The sequence below is a fragment of the Balaenoptera physalus genome (assembly GCF_965194825.1).
Source record: "Balaenoptera physalus genome assembly, chromosome: 19".
Taxonomy (NCBI): domain Eukaryota; kingdom Metazoa; phylum Chordata; class Mammalia; order Artiodactyla; family Balaenopteridae; genus Balaenoptera; species Balaenoptera physalus.
This window is the reverse complement of record NC_138900.1, coordinates 14,901,363-14,918,795: the sequence shown is the minus strand read 5'-3', so window position 1 is coordinate 14,918,795 and position 17,433 is coordinate 14,901,363. Positions and strand designations below refer to the sequence as shown.

The 17,433-nt window shown below is 37.7% G+C and overlaps 1 long non-coding RNA gene across 1 annotated transcript in view; it reads left to right on the top strand.

Moving 5' to 3' along the window:
- The window catches only part of LOC309649416, a 64,996-nt gene extending 47,600 nt beyond the window's left edge, over nucleotides 1-17,396 (top strand). The window contains exon 5 of the long non-coding RNA XR_014257098.1: nucleotides 13,689-17,396. This is a non-coding gene — a long non-coding RNA (uncharacterized lncRNA). The remainder of the gene's footprint in view (nucleotides 1-13,688) is intronic.
- Nucleotides 17,397-17,433: the final 37 nt, after the last annotated feature.

The window sequence follows — 17,433 nt, the reverse complement described above, 5'->3', positions numbered from 1 at the left end:
TCAATGATGAAATCAAAGAAATCAGAAAACTCCTTGTGGCAAAAGAAAATGAAAACACATTACCAAATCTATGATACACCAAAAACAGTTCTAGGAGGGAAGTTCATAATGATACAGGCCTTCCTCAAGAAGTAAGAAAAAAATCTAAAAAAAAAACAAAAAAACAAGCTAGGGACTTCCCTAGTGGTCCAGTGGTAATGAATCCACCTTACAGTGCAGGGGACACGGGTTCGATCCCTGGTCAGGGAACTAAGATCCCATATGCCGCGGGGCAACTAAGCTTGCATGCTTCAACTACAGAGGCTGCGTGCTGCAAACTACAGAGCCCACACACCCTGGAGCCTGTGCACCACAACTAGAGAGAGAAAACCCACATGCCACAACTAGAGAGAAGCCCACACACTGCAACAAAAGATCCCACATGCCTCGACAAAGATCCCACGTGCCTCAACTAAGACCCGACACAGCCAAAAATAAATAAAATAAATAATAAATAAATCTTAAAAAAAAACCCAACCTAAACTACCACCTAAAACAATTAGAAAAAGAACAAACAATGCCCAAAGTCAGCAGAAGAAAGGAAGTAATAAAGATCAGAGAGGAAATAAATAAAATAGAGATTTTTAAAAAACAAGAGGGCTTCCCTGGTGGCACAGTGGTTAAAAATCCGCCTGCCAGGGCTTCCCTGGTGGCGCAGTGGTTGAGAGTCCGCCTGCCAATGCAGGGGACATGGGTTCGGGCCCTGGTCTGGGAAGATCCCACATGCCGCGGAGCAACTGGGCCCGTGAGCCACAACTACTGAGCTTGCACGTCTGGAGCCTGTGCTCCGCAACAAGAGAGGCCACGACGGTGATAGGCCCGTGCACCGCAATGAGGAGTGGCCCCCACTCTCCGCAACTGGAGAAAGCCCTCACACAGAGACAAAGACCCAACACAGCCAAAAATAAATAAATAAATAAATTTTAAAAATCCGCCTGCCAATGCAGGGGACACGGGTTCGAGCCCTGGTCTGGGAAGATCCCACATGCCGTGGAGCAACTAAGCCCGTGTGCCACAACTACTGAGCCTGTACTCTAGAGCCCGTGAGCCACAATTACTGAGCCTGCATGCTATAACTACTGAAGCCTGCGTGCCTAGAGCCTGTGCTCTGCAACAGGAGAAGCCACTGCAGTGAGAAGTCCATGCACCACAACGAAGAGTAGCCCTCACTCGCTGCAACTAGAGAAAGCCTGCGCACAGCAACTAAGACCCAATGCAGCCAAACATAAATAAATAAATTTTTTTTAAAAATAGAAAAGATCAATAAAACCAATAACGGGTTCTGTGAAAAGTTTTAAAAAATGGACAAACCTTTAGCCACACTCACCAAAAAGAAGAGAGACAGGATCCAAATAAAATAAGAAATGAAAGAGGAGAAATAACCAATACCACAGAAATACAAGAAATCATGAAAGAACACTATGAACAGTTATATGCCAACAAATTGGACAAGCTAGAAGAAAGGGACAAGTTTCTAGAAACAGCCTGCCAAGACTGAGTCAATTAGAAACAGATAATTTGAACAAACTGATCACTAGAAGTGAAATAGAATCTGTAATTTTAAAAACTCCCTACAAAAAGAAGTCCAGGATTGGACGGCTTCACTGGGGAATTCTACAAAACATATAGAGAAAATTTAATAACTATCCTCAAACTATTCCAAAAAATTTAAGAGGAAGGAACACTCCCAAATTCATTTTTACAAGGCCACCATTACCCTGATACCAAAACCAGACAAAGACACTACAAAAAAAGAAATTACAGGTCAATATATTTGATGAATATAGATGCAAAAATCCTAAACATATTAGCAAACCAAATCCAGCAATACATAAAAAGGATCATACACTATGATCAAGTTGGATTTATTCCAGGTTCACAGGGATGGTTTAACATTAGCAAATCAATCAATATGATACACCACATTAACAAAAGGAAGAATAAAAATCACATGATCATCTCAATAGACACAGAAAATCCATTTGACAGCATTCAACATCCATTCATGATAAAAATTCCTATCAAAGTATGAGAGTATACATGGAACATATCTCAGTAAAATGAAGGCCATTTATGACAAACCTACAATTAACATAATACTCAATGTGAAAAGCTGAAAGCCTTTCCTCTAATATTTAGAAACAAGTAAAGGATACCTGCTCTTGCCACTTCTATTTAATACAGTGTTGGAAATCTTAGCCACAATCAGATAAGAAAAAGAACTAAAATGTATCCAAATTGGAAAGGAACAGGTAAAACTCACTATTTGCAAATGACATGTTAACCTATATAGAAAACGCCAAAGTGCCCACCCCAAAAATATAAGAAGTAATAAATGAATTCAGCAAAGCTGCAGGATACAAGATTAATATACAGAAATCTATGGTGTCTATTTACAATAATAATGAAATATTAAGAAAAAGTGGGGAAAAATCCCATTTAAAAGTGTCAAAAACAAATAACTAGTAATAACCTTAACCAACGAGGTGAAAGACCTATACATTGAAAACTATAAAACACTGATGAAGTAATTTGAAGATGATACAAAGAAATGGAAAGATAACACACACTCTTGGAAGAATTAATATTGTTAAAATGGCCATACTTCCCAAAGCAATCTACAGATTCAATGCAGTCCCTATCAAAATACCCATGACATTTTTCACAGAACTAGGACAAATAATCCTAAAATTCAAATGGAACCACAAAAGACCCAGAATTGCCTAAGCAATCCTGAGAAAAGAACAAAGCTGGACGTGTCACCTTCCTTGACTTCAGACTGTACTACAAAACTCCAGTAATCAAAACAGCATGATAAACTTCACTGCAGCACTATTTACAATAGCCAAGACATGGAAGCAACCTAAATGTCCATCAAGAGATGAATGGAGGGGGCAGCCCTGGTGGCGCAGTGGTTAGGAATCCACCTGCCAATGCAGGGGACACGGGTCCAAGCCCTGGTCTGGGAATATCCCACATGCTGCGGAGCAACTAAGCCTGTGTGCCACAGCTAATGAGCCTGTGCTCTAGAGCCCATGAGCCACAACTACTGAGCCTGCATGCCACAACTACTGAAACCTGCACACCGCACCTACAGCCTGTGCTCCACAATAAGAGAAGCCACCGCAATGAGAAGCCTGCATACTGCAACGAAGAGTGGCCCCCGCTTGCCACAGCTAGAGAAAGCCTGTGTGCAGCAACGAAGACCCAATGCAGCCAAAAATAAATAAATTTAAAAAAGAGAGATGAATGGATAAAGAAGATATGGTATATATATACGATGGAATATTAGCCATAAAGAATGAAATAATGCTGTTTGCTGCAACATGGATGGACCTTGAGATTATCATACTAAATAAAAGTAAGCCAGACAGGGGGCTTCCCTGGTGGCGCAGTGGTTGAGAGTCTGCCTGCCAATGCAGGGGACACGGGTTCAAGCCCTGGTCTGGGAAGATCCCACATGCCACGGAGCAACTGGGCCTGTGAGCCACAACTATTGAGCCTGCGCGTCTGGAGCCTGTGCTCCACAACAAGAGAGGCCGCAATAGTGAGAGGCCCGTGCACCACGATGAAGAGTGGCCTCCGCTTGCCACAACTAGAGAAAGCCCTTGCACAGAAACGAAGACCCAACACAGCAATAAAATAAATTAATTAAAAAAAAAAAGTAAGCCAGACAGAAAAAGTCCAGACAAAAAGGCAAGTATCATACGATATCACTTATATGTGGAATATTAAAAAAATGATGCAGGGACTTCCCTGGTGGTCCAGTGGTTAAGACTCCACGCTCCCAGTCCAGGGGTTACAGGTTCAATTCCTGCTCAGGGAACTAGACCCCGCATGCTGCAACTAAAAGATCCCACATGCTGCAATGAAGACCCTGCATGCGGCAACGAATATGCTGCACACTGCAACTAAGACCCAGGGCAGCCAATGAATAAATAGATAAATATTGTTTTAAAAAGATACAAATGAACTTATTTACAAAACAGAAGTAGACCCACAGATACAGAAAACAAACTTATGGTTACCAAAGGGGAAGTGCGGGAGAGATAAATTAGGAGTTGTGGATTAACGTACACACTACTATATATAAAACAGATAACCAACATGGATCTACTGTATAGCACTGGGTACTATACCTAATACTTTGTAATAACCTATAAGGGAAAATAATCTGAAAGATGTTATATGTATAACTGAATCACTTTGCTCTACACCTGGAACTAACAACATTGTAAATCAACTATTCATAAGTAAAAAAAAAAAAAACAACAACAAAAAACCCAGCATGGTATTGGCACAAAAATAGTCATGCAGGTCAATGGAGCAGAAGAGAGTCCAGAAATAAACCTACGCACCTATGGTCAATTAATCTATGACAAAGGAGGCAAGAATATACAATGGAGAAAAGACATTCTCTTCAACCAGTGGTGCTGGGAAAACTGGACAGCTAAATGTAAGACAATGAGATTAAAACATTTACCTCACAACATATACAAAATAAACTCAAAATGGATCAAGAACCTAAATGTAAGACCGGAAACCATAAACTCCTAGAAGAGAACCTAGGTGAAACCTGTTTTGACATAAATCGTCACAATATTTTCTTAGATCAGTCTCCCAAGGCAAAAGAAATAAAAGCAAAAATAAACAAATGGGACCTAGTTAAACTTAAAAGCTTTTGTACAGCAAAGGAAACTTTCAAAAAGACAAAAGGACAACCTACAGAGTGGGTGAAAATATTTGCAAGCAATTCAACCAACAAGGGGTTAATATTCCAAAATATACAAACAGCTCATATAAATCAATATGAAAAAACAAACAACCCAATCAAAACATGGGCAGAAGACCTAAATAGACATTTCTCCCAAGAAGACATACAGATGGCCAACAGGCACATGAAAAGATGCTCAACATCACTAATTCTTAGAGAAATGCCAATAAAAACAACAATGAGATATCATCTCACAATGGTCAGAATAGTTATCATCCAAAAGTCTACAAATAAATGCTGGAGAGAGTGTGGAGAAAAGGGAACCCTCTTACAGTGCTGGTTGGAATGTAAATTGGTACAGCCACTATGGAGAACAGTATGGAGGTTCCTCAAAAAACTAAAAATAGACTACCATCTGATCCAGCAGTTCTATCCCTGGTATATATTTGGAAAAAACTAAAAACACTAATCAGAAAAGATACATGCACCCCAATGTTCATAGCAGCACTATTTACAACAGCCAAGCTATAGAAACAACCCAATTGCCCATCAACAGATGAATGGATAAAGAAGTTATGGTAGAAAACAAATGCTGGAGAGGGTGTGGAGAAAAGGGAACCCTCTTGCACTGTTGGTGGGAATGTAAATTGGTACAGCCACTATGGAGAACAGTATGGAGGTTCCTTAAAAAACTAAAAATAGAACTACCATATGACCCAGCAATCCCACTACTGGGCATATACCCTGAGAAAACCATAATTCAAAAACAGACATGTACCACAATGTTCATTGCAGCACTATTTACAATAGCCAGGACGTGGAAGCAACCTAAGTGTCCATCGACAGATGAATGGATAAAGAAGTTGCAGCACATATATACAATGGAATATTAGTCATCCATAAAAAGTAAAAAACGAAACTGAGTTATTTGTAGTGAGGTGGATGGACCTAGAGCCTGTCATACAGAGTGAAGTAAGTCAGAAAGAGAAAAACAAATACCGTCTGCTAACACATATATAAGGAATCTAAAAAACAAAAATGGTTCTGATGAACCAAGGGGCACGACAGGAATAAAGACACAGACTTAGAGAATGGACTTGAGGACATGGGGAGGGGGAAGGGTTAGCTGGGACGAAGTAAGAAAGTAGCATTGATATATATACACTACCAAATGTACAATAGGTAGCTAGTGGGAAGCAGCTGCATGGCACAGGGAGATCAGCTTGGTGCTTTGCCACCACCTAGAGGGGTGGGATAAGGAGGGTGGGAGGGAGATGCAAGAGGGAGGGGATATGGGGATATACATATGCATATAGCGGATTCACTTTGTTATACAGCAGAAACTAACACAACATTGTAAAGCAATTATACTCCAATAAAGATGTTTTAAAAAAAAAAGTTATGGTAGAGATTGGTTCAAGATGGTGGAGTAGAAGGACGTGCGCTCACTCCCTCTTGCAAGAGAAATGGAATCACAACTAACTGCTGAACAGTTATCGACAGAAAAACACTGGAACTCACCAAAAAAGATACCCCACATCCAAAGACAAAGGAGAAGCTGCAATGAGATGGCACGAGGGGTGCAATCACAATAAAATCAAATCCCATAACTGCTGGGTGGGTGACTTACAAACTGGAGAACAATTATACCACAGAAGTCCACCCACTGGAGTGAAGGTTCTAAGTCCTACGGAGGGTTTCCCAACCTGGGGGTCTGGAAATGGGAGGAAGAATCCCCGGAAATCAGACTCTGAAGGCCAGCGGAATTTGATGGCAGGACTTCGACAGGAATGGGGGAAACAGAGACTCCACTCTTGGAGGGCACACACAAAGAAGGACCCAGGGGGAAGGAGCAGTGACCCGACAGGAGACTGAACCAGACCTACGTGCTAGTGTTGGAAGGTCTCCTGCAGAGGCAGGGCATGGCTGTGGCTCACCGCAGGGACAAGGACACTGGCAGCAGAAGTTCTGGGAAGTACTCATTGGCGGGAGCCCTCCCGGAGTGGAGTCCACACACCATTAGCCCCACCAAACAGCCTGCAGGTTCCAGTGCTGGGTTGCCTCAGGCCAAACAACCAAAAAGGAGGGAACTCAGCCCCACCCATCAGCAGAGAAGTGGCTTAAAGTTTTACTGAGCTCTGCCCACCAGAGCAACACCCAGGTCTACACACCAACAGTCCCTCCCATCAGGAAGCTTGCACAAGCCTCTTAGCTTCATCCACCAGAAGGCAGACAGGAGAAACAAGAAGAACTACAGTCCTGCAGCCTGCAGAACGAAAACCATAATCACAGAAAGAAAGACAAAATGAAAAGGCAGAGGACTATGTCCCAGATGAAGGAACAAGATAAAACCCCAGAAAACAACTAAATGAAGTGGAGATAGGCAACCTTCCAGAAAAAAAATTCAGAATAATGATAGTGAAGATGATCCAGGACCTCAGAAAAAGAATGCAGGCAAAGATCGAGAAGATGCAAGAAATGTTTCACAAAGACCTAGAAGAATTAAAGAACAAACAAACAGAGATGAACAATACAATAAGTGAAATGAAAAATACACTAGAAGGAATCAATAGCAGAATAACTGAGGCAGAAGAAAGGATAAGTGACCTGGAAGATAAAATAGTGGAAATAACTACAGCAGAGCAGAATAAAGAAAAAAGAATGAAAAGAATTGAGGACAGTCTTAGAGACCTCTGGGACAACATTAAATGCACCAACATTCAAATTATAAGGGTCCCAGAAGAAGAAGAGAAAAAGAAAGGGACTGAGAAAATATTTGAAGAGATTATAGTTGAAAACTTACCTAATATGGGAAAGGAAATAGTTAATAGGTCCAGGAAGCAGACAGAGAGTCCCATACAGGATAATTCCAAGGAGAAACACACCAAGACACATATTAATCAAACTATCAAAAATTAAATACAAAGAAAAAATATTAAAAGCAGCAAGGCAAAAACAACAAATAACACACAAGGGAATCCCCATAAGGTTTACAGCTGACCTTTCAGCAGAAACTCTGCAAGCCAGAAGGGAGTGGCAGGACATATTTAAAGTGATGAAGGAGAAAAACCTACAACCAAGATTACCCAGCAACGATCTCATTCAGATTTGATGGAGAAATTAAACCTTTACAGACAAGCAAAAGCTAAGGGAATTCAGCACCACCAAACCAGCTTTACAACAAATGTTAAAGGAACTTCTCTAGGCAGGAAACACAAGAGAAGGAAAAGACCTACAATAACAAACCCAAAACAATTTAGAGAATGGTAATAGGAACATATATATCGATAATTACCTTAAATGTAAATGGATTAAACGCTCCAACCAAAAGACACAGACTTGCTGAATGGATGCAAAAACAAGACCCATATATATGCTGTCTACAAGAGACCCACTTCAGACCTAGAGACACATACAGACTGAAAGTGAGGGGATGGAAAAAGATATTCCATGCAAATGGAAATCAAAAGAAAGCTGGAGTAGCAATACTCATATCAGATATAATAGACTTTAAAATAAAGAATGTTACAGAAGACAAGAAAGGACACTACATAATGATCAAGGGATCAATCCAAGAAGAAGATATAACAATTATAAATATATATGCACCCAACATAGGAGCACCTCAATACATAAGGCAAATGCTAACAGCTATAAAAGATGAAATCGACAGTAATACAATAATAGTGGGGGACTTTAACCCTCACTTACATCAATGGGCAGACCATCCAGACAGAAAATTAATAAGGAAACACAAACTTTAAATGACACAACAGACCAGATAGATTTAATTGATATTTATGGGACATTCTATCTGAAAACAGCAGATTACACTTTCTTCTCTCAAGTGCACATGGAACATTCTCCAGGATAAATCACATCTTGGGTCACAAATCAGGCCTCAGTAAATTTAAGAAAATTGAAATTGTATCAAGCATCTTTTCTGACCACAATGCTATGAGATTAGAAATAAATTACAGGGAAAAAAAAGTAAAAACACAAACACATGCAGGCTAAACAATACGCTACTAAATATCCAAGAGATCACTGAAGAAATCAAAGAGGAAATAAAAAAATACCTAGAGACAAATGACAATGAAAACACGACGATCCAAAACCTATGGGATGCAGCAAAAGCAGTTCTAAGAGGAAAGTTTATATCAATACAATCCTACCTCAAGAAACAAGAAACATCTCAAATAAACAATCTAACCTTACACCTAAAGGAACTAGAGAAAGAAGAACAAACAAAACCCGAAGTTAGTCGAAGGAAAGAAATCATAAAGATCAGAGCAGAAATAAATGAAATAGAAACAAAACAATAGCAATATCAATAAAACTAAAAGCTGGTTCTTTGAGAAGATAAACAAAATTGGTAAACCTTTAGCCAGACTCATCAAGAAAAACAGGGAGAGGAGTCAAACCAACAAAATTAGAAATGAATAAGGGGAAGTTACAACAGACACCGCAGAAATACAAAGCATCCTGAGAGACTACTACAAGCAACTCTATGCCAATAAAATGGACAACCTGGAAGAAATGGACAAATACTTAGAAAGGTATAACCTTCCAAGACCAGGAAGAAATAGAAAATATGAACAGACCAATCACAAGTAACAAAATTGAAACTGTGATTAAAAATCTTCCAACAAAAGTCCAGGACCAGATGCTTCATAGGTGAATTCTATAACAAATTTAGAGAAGAGCTAACACCCATCCTTCTCAAACTCTTCCAAAAAAGTGCAGAGGAAGGAACACTCCCAAACTCATTCTACAAGGCTACCATCACCCTTATACCAAAACCAGACAAAGATACTACAAAAAAAGAAAATTACACACCAATATCACTGATGAATATAGATGCAAAAATCCTCAACAAAATACTAGCAAACAGAATTCAACAACACATTCAAAGGATCATACACCATGATCAAGTGGGATTTATCCCAGGGATGCAAGGATTCTTCAATATACACAAATCAATCAATGTGATACACCATATTAACAAGCTGAAGAATAAAAACCATATGATCATCTCAATAGATGCAGAAAAAGCTTTTCACAAAATTCAACACACGTTTATGATAAAACTCTCCAGAGGGACTTCACTGGTGGCACAGTGGTTAAGAATCTGCCTGCCAATGAAGGGGACATGGGTTCGAGCCCCAGTCCGGGAAGATCCCACATGCCATGGAGCAACTAAGCCCATGCGCCGCAACTACTGAGCCTGCGCTCTACAGCCCACAAGCCACAACTACTGAGCCTGAGTGCCACAACTACTGAAGCCTATGTGCTTAGAGCCTGTGCTCTGCAACAAGAGAAGCCACTGCAATGAGAAGCCCGTGAACCACAGCGAAGAATAGCCCCTGCTTGCTGCAGCTAGAGAAAGCCCACGCACAGCAATGAAGACCCAATGCTGCCATAAATAAATAAATAAATAAGCAAATACTTTTATTTATTTATTTATTTAAAAAAAAAACTCTCCAGATATTGGGCATAGAGGGAACCCACCGCAACATAATAAAGGTGCTATACGACAAACCCACAGTAAACATCATTCTCTATGGTAAAAAACTGAAAGCATTTCCTCTAAGATCAGGAACAAGACAAGGATACCCACTCTCACCACTATTATTCAGCATAATTTTGGAAGTCCTAGCCATAGCAATCAGAAAAGAAAATGAAATAAAAGGAATCCAAATCAGAAAAGAAGAAGTAAAACTGTCACTGTTTGCAGACGACATCATACTATACATAGAGAATCCTAAAGATGCCACCAGAAAACTACTAGAGGTAATCAATGAATTTGGTAAAGTTGCAGGATACAAAATTAATGCACAGAAATCTCCTGCATTCCTATACACTAACAATGAAAGATCAGAAAGAGAAATTAAGGAAACAATCCCATTCACCATTGCAAGAAAAAGAATAAAATACCTAGGAATAAACCTACCTAAGGAGGTAAAAGACCTGTACTCAGAAAACTATAAGACACTGATGAAAGAAATCAGAGATGATACAAACAGATGGAGAGATATACCATGTTCTTGGATTGGAAGAATCAATATTGTGAAAATGACTATACTACCCAAAGCAATCTACAGATTCAGTGCAATCCCTATCAAATTACCAATGGTATTTTTCACAGAACTACAACAAAAAAATCTTAAAATTTGTATGGTGACACAAAAGACCCCAAACAGCCAAAGCAATCTTGAGAAAAAAAAATCTGAGCTGGAGGAATCAGGCTCCCCCACTTCAGACTATACTACAAAGCTACAATAATCAAGACAGTATGGTACTGGCACAAAAACAGAAATACAGATCAATGGAACAGGATAGAAAGCCCAGAGATAAACCCACGTACCTATGGTCAACTAATCTATGACAAACGAGGCAATGATATACAATGGAGAAAAGACAGTCTCTTCAATAAGTGGTACTGGGAAAACTGGACAGCTACGTGTAAAAGAATGAAATTAGAACACTCCCTACACCATACACACAAAGAAAACCTCAAAATGAATTAAAGACCTAAATGTAAGACCGGACACTATAAAACTCTTAGAGGAAAGCATAGGAAGAACACTCTGATATAAATCACAGCAAGATCTTTTTAGACCCACCTCCTAGAATAATGGAAATAAAAACAAAAATAAACAAATGGGACCTAATGAAACTTAAAAGCTTTTGCACAGCAAAGGAAACTGTAAACAAGATGAAAAGACAACCCTCAGAAAGGGAGAAAATATTTGCAAATGAATCAACAGATAAAGGATTAACCTCCAAAATATATAAACAGCTTATGCAGCTCAATATCAAAAAAAAAAAACCCAGTCAAAAAATGGGCAGAAGACCTAAATAGACATTTCTCCAAAGAAGACATACAGATGGCCAACAAACACATGAAAAGATGCTCAACATCACCAATTATTAGAGAAGAGCAAATCAAAACTACAATGAGATATCACCTCACACCTGTTTAGAATGGGCATCATCAGAAAATCTACAAACAATAAATGCTGGAGACGGTGTGGAGAAAAGGCAACCCTCTTGCACTGTTGGTGGAAATGTAAATTGATACAGCCACTATGGAGAACAGTATGGAGGTTCCTTAAAAAACTAAAAATAGAATTACCATACGACCCAGCAATTGCACAACTGGGGATATACCCAGAGAAAACCATAATTCAAAAACACACATGCACCCCAATATTTATTGCAGCACTATTTACGATACCCAGGACATGGAAACAACCAAGATGTCCATCAACAGAGGAATGGATAAAGAAGATGTGGTACATATATACAGTGGAATATTACTCAGCCATACAAAGGAATGAAATTGGGTCATTTGTAGAGATGTGGATGGACCTGGAGACTGTCATACAGAGTGAAGTAAGTCAGAAAGAGAAAAACAAATATTGTATATTAACACATATATGTGAAATCTGGAAAAATGGTACAGATGAACCGGTTTGCAAGGCAAAAATAGAGACACAGATGTAGAGAACAAATGTATGGACACCAAGGGGGAAGGGTTGGGGGGAGATGAATTGGGAGATAGGGATTGACATATATACATTAATATGTATAAAATAGGTAACTCATAAGAACCTGCTCTATAGAAAAGTGAATAAAATAAATTTCAAAAATTCAAAAAAAAAAAAAAAAAGAACCTGCTGTATAGCACAGGGAACTCCACTTCACTGTACAGTAGAAACTAACACAACATTGTAAAACAACTATACCCTAATAAAAAAAAAAGTTATGCTATATATACACAATAGAATATTATTCAGCCATAAAAATGAATGAAATTCTGCCATTTGCAGCAACATGGATGGACCTAGGGAATATTATGCTTAGTGAAATAAGTCAGAGAGTGAAAGACAATTACTATATGATATCACTTATATGTGGAATCTAAAAAAAAAAAGACACACTAATGTATATGTAAAACAGAGACTGACTCAGATAAAGCAAAAAAAACTAGAGGGTGCTAAAGGGGAGAGGAAAGAGGGAGGGGCAAATTAGGAGTATGGGATTAAGAGATACAAACTACTATGTATAAAATAGATAAGCAATAATGATATATTGTATAGCACAGGGGATTATAGCCATTATCTTGTAATAAACTTTAATGGAGTATAATCTGTAAAAATACTGAAGCACTATGCTGTACACCTGAAACGAGTATGATATTGTGAATTAATTATACAAATAAATAAATAAGAAGGCATAATAAAAAAAACAATAAATGAATCATATTACATGGATCAATTTAATGAAAAATAAACTATTACTAATCATTATGAAATAGATAATTTGAAGAGCCCTATACAACTATTAAGGAAATTGAATTCATAATTTAAAATCTCCCCCTGGGCTTCCCTGGTGGCACAGTGGTTGAGATTCTGCCTACCAATGCAGGGGACACGGGTTCGAGCCCTGGTCTGGGAAGATCCCACATGCTGCGGAGCAGCTGGGCCCGTGAGCCACAATTACTGAGCCTGTGCGTCTGGAGCCTGTGCTCCGCAACAAGAGAGGCCGCGATAGTGAGAGGCCCGTGCACCGCGATGAAGAGTGGCCCCCACTTGCCACAACTAGAGAAAGCCCTCACACAGAAATGAAGACCCAACACAGCCATAAATAAATAAATAAATAAATAGATAGATAGATAGATAAATACACAAATTAAGCAATGTGAATACCATAAAAAAAACTCTCCCCCAAAATACAATCTCTAGGCTCAGATAAGACCCAACACAGCCATAAATAAATAAATAAATAAATAAAGCAAGCAAGCAAGCATGACACAAATTAAGCAATGTGAATACCATTAAAAAAAAAAATCTCCCCCAAAATACAATCTCTAGGCTCAGATAATTTTGGTAGAGAATTCTTCCAAACTTTTTTTTTCCTTTCTTTTTAGCTTTCCACAGGATCAGTTGAACTGCCAAACATTTAAAGAACCAACTCCAATTCTAGACAATCTCTTCGAGAAGCATAGGATCACTTATGGAGCCAGAACGAACTTTATACCAAATGCCAGTATTCATTCTATGAAGCCAGTATTGACTAGACACCAAAACCAGACAGTCCAAAAAAGAAAACTACCAACAAATATTTCTCATGAATATAGCTGCAAACTCCTTAGCAAAATACTAATTGAATTTAGCAGCATATAAAGAATTACTATTAATCATGCCAAGTAGGGTTCATTCAATACATGCAAGGCTGGTTCAATATTTGAAAATCAATGTAATCTGCCATATTAACAGACTAGAAAATTACTTGAGCATATCAATTGATGTAGAAAATGTATTTGACAAAATTCATAACCCATTCATGATTTAAAAAAAAAACTTTCAGAAACTAGGAATGATTGGGTAGCTTCTTCAACTTGATAAAGAGTATCTACAACAAATCTACAGTTATCATCATATGTAACGGTGAATGACTGAATGCTTTACCTGTAAGACTGGGAACAAGGCAAAGACGTTCACTCTCACCACTGCTACTCAACATAACTCTATAAGTTCTACGCAGTGAAATAAGGCACAGTAGGGATTTAAACATTTACAGCTCAGAAAGGAGTGCCTAAAACTGTCCCTTTTTGCAGATGATGTGATGGTTTATGTAGAAAATCCCACGGAATCTACTACAGACGAACTTCTAGAAATAAGTGATTTTGGCAATGTCATAAGATACTAGATCAACTTGCAAAATCAGTTGTATTTCTATTACTAGCAATGAACATGTGGAAACAAAAATACAATACCATTTACAACTGTGTCAAGAATTAAATACTTAGGTGCAAATCAAACAAAACAAGTACAGCACTTATAAGCAGATAAGTACAAAACACTGATAAGAAATTTAAGATCTAAATAAATAGGTATTCCTTGTTAAGAGATTGGAAATTCAACATAGTAAAATGTCAGTTCTCCCTTAACTGATATACAGGTTTAATGCAATTCCTATCAAAATCTCAGCAAGATTTGTAATACAATATTCTAAAATTTATGTGGAGAGACAAACTGCAGTAGCTAATACAATTCTGAAAAAGAAGAATAAAGTGGTAAGATTCCATCTACCTAGTTTTAAGGCTAATTACATAGCTATAGTACTCTACTGTATGATATTGGCAGGGGTTGGGTATAAAGTCAATGGAAAAGAACAGAGGATAAAGAAATAGCCCTACGCAAGTATGGAAAATGGATTTTTGACAAAGATGTAACTCAGTACAATGGAAGATGGATAGTCTTTTCAACAAATGGTGCTGGAGCAATTGAATATCCATAGGCAAAATAACCTACCTAAAAATTATAACACATACAAAATTTAGCTTACAATAGATAATAAACTGTAAAAGTATAAACCTGTTAGAAGATAAAACACAAAATATTTCTGACCGAATTATTGGTGGTGACACATTACACATGACACCAAAAGCATGATCATAAAAGAAATAAGGGATAAATTAGACTTTATCAAAATATAAAACTTTTGCTTTGCTAAAACCTTGTTAAGCAGATGAAAAGACAGGCTACAGACTGGAAGAAAATATTTGCATACCCAACCAGAAATCCAACAAATCCCAATAATCTAACAGAGAACTCATAAATAGAATATATAAAGCACCCAAAACTCAGCAGTTAAAAACAACAACAACAACATTATATTTAGAAAATGGCCAAAAGGCATGAAGAAATATTTCACCGAAGAGAATTTATGGATGGCAAATGAGTACATGAAATGATATTTGGTGTCACCAGCCATTAGCTAAAGCAAAATTAAAACCACTATGACAAACCACCACATGCCTATTAGAAAATCTAAAATTGAAAATAGCAACAATACTATAAATTCTGGCAAGGATGTTGAGAAATGGATCTCTTACATATTCCTGGTGGGAATGTAATATGGTATAGCCACTCTGGAAAAATAGTTTGGCAATTCTTTAAAAAATAAATGGCGGGGGTGGGGAGTAAATTAGGAGTTTGGGATTAACAAATACACACTATATGAAATAGATAAACAAGGACCTACTGTATAGCACAGGGAACTATATTCAGTATCTTGTACTAACCCATAGTGGAGAGGAATCTGAAAGAGAATATATATATATACACACACAAACTGAATCACTTTGGTGTACACCTGAAACTAACACAACATTGTAAATCAACTATACTTCATTTTAAAATATATATATATATATATATAAACTTACCATATAACACAGCAGTTGTACTCCTGGACATTTATCCCAGAGAAATGAAAGAATTTGCCCACATAGCATTGTATGCCTGATTGTTCATAGCAGCTTTATCTGTAGTAGCCTAAAATGGAAACAACAAAAATGGTTCTCCATACCATGTAATACTACTTAGCATTAAAAAGGAATAAACTATTGATACATGTAACAATTTAGATAGATCTCAAGAACATTATGTTTAGTTCTGGAAGCCAATCTCAAAGGGTCATGTACTACACAATTCCATTTATATAACATCCTTGAAATGATGAAATTATAGAGATGTGAAACAGATTAATGGTTTCTAGGGGTTAGGGATGGTGGGGTGGGGTGCAGGTGTGATTTATAAAGGGGTAGAGTGAGAAACATCCTTGTCGGGGTGGAATAGTTCTGTATGTTGATTGCAGTGGTGATTACATGAATCTATGCACATGATAAAATGACATAACTATATAAACACATTGTACCAATGTCTAATTCTGGGCTTTGATATTGTACTCTAATTATGTAAGCTGTAACCATTGGTAAAAACTGCGTGAAGTATAATCAGGACTATCTTTGCACTATCTTTGCAACTCCCTGTGTATCTATAATTATTTCAAAGTTTAAAAGTTAAAAAAAAAACTTTCAATAAATGGGCTGAAAAGCAGAATGCACACAGCTGAATTGTGAATTAGGAAGCCAGGGATTAAATTGCTATACAGCCCAGAAGAAACCAAATGTAACAAAGAGATGCAATGTATGGAACAAAACAACATAAAAGATAGAAACTGATTTTCCACCAACCATTTAATATAAGTCCCAGAAGACAATAGAGCTAATTGAGGAGAGATAGTAGTAATCAATGAAAATTACCTCAAAATAAAGAAGGATGTAAGTCCTTAATTTGAGAGAGGCCTACCAAGTTAATAAAATTCTATTTAATAACTAATTCTGACATATTTTTCATTTTAACATCTATGAAACTGAAATGCATCTTTATATCAGAGACATGTTATAGTTTAATTCAATGTTTTCTTTCCTTTTCAATGGTACATAAAATAACTGCGGTCCTAAACGTGACATCTTTGAAAAAATTAAGTAAAAAATAAGTACCTACATCTAGGTACATTTTAGCAAAATTTCCAAAGAGAAATAAAAAGATAAAATACTGAAAGCTTCAAGAAAGATTTTTAAAGTTTACTTTCCTAGGAATAAGAAATCAGTTTGGGACAGAAATCTGTTTGCAGCTGAACTTGGTCCTCTCCCTCTCAGACTGCTGTCAAGGTGTCAGCTGGGGCAGCAGTCATCTCAAGGCTCAAACTGGGAAGGATCTGCTTCAAAACTCACTCATATAGTTGCTGATAGAATTTGGAGTGTGCTTGGTTCCTCACTGGCTGTTGGCCAGAGATCATCCTTAGATCACAGCATGGAAACT